This window comes from Poecilia latipinna, unplaced genomic scaffold (genome assembly GCF_001443285.1).
Source record: "Poecilia latipinna isolate Pla-1442-1.1 unplaced genomic scaffold, P_latipinna-1.0 Scaffold5800, whole genome shotgun sequence".
Taxonomy (NCBI): Eukaryota; Metazoa; Chordata; class Actinopteri; order Cyprinodontiformes; family Poeciliidae; genus Poecilia; species Poecilia latipinna.
The window spans coordinates 29-1,975 of record NW_015118416.1 but is presented as its reverse complement, the minus strand read 5'-3'; the positions used below and the strand labels follow the sequence as shown (position 1 = coordinate 1,975).

Genomic DNA, 1,947 nt, shown 5'->3' with positions numbered 1-1,947 from the left:
AACAAAGTCCAGCTATAGGGTAATGTTCAACAATTCACACAATTTTAGACTGAAAGGCACATGAGATTCTGCAACAGACTGGCGACCTGTCCAGAGTGACCCTGCCTCTCGCCCAGAACGTTAGCTGGAGAGGCACCAGCAACCCTCCCGACCCCACAAAGGGACAAGGGTGTCTTGAAAATGGATGGATGAGATTATACTTACTAAATATTTCAGTCACCAAGAGCTGGTGACCAGAAAGACTTCTCTCTCCACCCAGTCTGAATAGATCTCTGCTGCTCTGCTTGGTGGTTTGAGAGGATTTTGGATAAAATGTTGCAGACAGCAGATCAGGTCCCTCTGAGATCCAGCTAAAAAAGTAACACAGAGAATTTAAAAGTTAATATTTAAACAGTACTGCACCTGATGGAAGGAAAGAATAATGTGAAGAGAAAGGCTAATTATGTTTTCAAAAAATTATACATACTATTTATTTCTGAACAACTCCTGATTCCAGTTTTTGGTTCAGGACTTCTAATTTCTCTGCAGTGGAGGCTGGAAGGCCGAGCTCATCCAGTGAGTCCATCTCTTCAGCAGAACCAGACGGGTCAGAACGGCTCGCAGCATCCCGGGGTTTCCCAGGCAAACTCCTTCAACTCCTTAAGGCTTTGAAGACGTTACACAGAATGCTTCAGTCTGCAAAGAATAATAATAAAAAAGCTGTAATGTAAAATAATAATTTATTACAATGTAGACTGGGGGTGTTCAGCCCTGCAGGTCAGGACTTTGTCCTGCTTTAGATGAGTCTCTGCTGCAGCTCACCTGGATTAACGCAGGAAAACTAAAACAGACAAAACTCCCACCACACAAACCTTTATTTACATGTAACTCTCTTATTCATGTTGTCAACTAATCAAATCCAAAAATGCCCTACATCTATAAATAATTTAATTAAAAATATGATACATACACAAAGTGTAGTCACTGTTTTTACATGTAGGTTAAATTTACCTGATAGAGGAATTTCCAGTTGAACGGAGTCGGTTAGTGGAGTTACTGGTTGGACTAAACAGCTACAGGTGAACACAGAGCAGCTGGTGGATGAGATGGTGAAGGTGGAGGACAGGTGGGAGGCTGTGGCTGCTGGAGCTGCTGGTCATGGGGGAGATTTTCTGGATCTGTGGCTTTTCCTAAAAATCTGAATAGATCTCAGTTCACCTGTAACAAAAACATTTAATTAAAAACCTGCATAAACATCAGCGTGATTTATTTAATTAATCAAAGTTTTGTCCAATAATACTTGATTATCATGCATTTCTAAGTGGTCTGTAATACTGTAGTAACTCCTAAACACATTGAAGCAACATAAAGGGATCAAACTGAAGGAAACCATGAACAGCTCTCTCTCTCTCTCTTTGCAGCTAATAATCCTAATTACTGCCTTACAAAAACTTTTTACCTGATCCTCTTGGGCTTCTGCTTTGAGGTTTGACATCTTCAGCCAGACGACATTTCTGTATGACTTTCAAGTTGTCACCTGAAATTACATGAGAAAAAAAAAAATCATTACTTTAATCAAATAGGAAACATTCAAACATAAACACAATAATGTCCATTAAGAAAGAATATGACCAACTCTGAGCATCCTCTTCATCAGAAAAACAGTGTCTTCAGTCAGAGGCTGTAACACAGACTGCTACAGGAGGTCCTTCCTGCTCACAGCCATCAGCATCAACAACTCTTTGAAGGACCTTGAAATAATAAGATAAACATTAGATCTAATTGGCAAATTAACTAACACTGAATTAAGCAGAACATCACCCAGTAGCTTGTGCTGTGATACCAACAAATGTTGTGCTATTAATATGTAGAGCTGCATATTATTTTGTAGTTGATGATCCAGAGTGAAGGAAAAGACAGACAGTGTTTACAGTAGCTCAGGATAAACCACAGGCTCAACAATAACAT

The 1,947-nt window shown here is 39.7% G+C and overlaps 1 long non-coding RNA gene across 1 annotated transcript; it reads right to left on the bottom strand.

Moving 5' to 3' along the window:
- Positions 1-205: 205 nt before the first annotated feature.
- LOC106943740 (uncharacterized) lies at positions 206-1,659 on the bottom strand. The gene is made up of 5 exons (XR_001423998.1): positions 1,616-1,659; positions 1,439-1,516; positions 991-1,197; positions 467-675; positions 206-350 (listed from the first exon to the last, which is right to left on the bottom strand). It is a non-coding gene; the product is annotated as an uncharacterized LOC106943740 (long non-coding RNA).
- Positions 1,660-1,947: the final 288 nt, after the last annotated feature.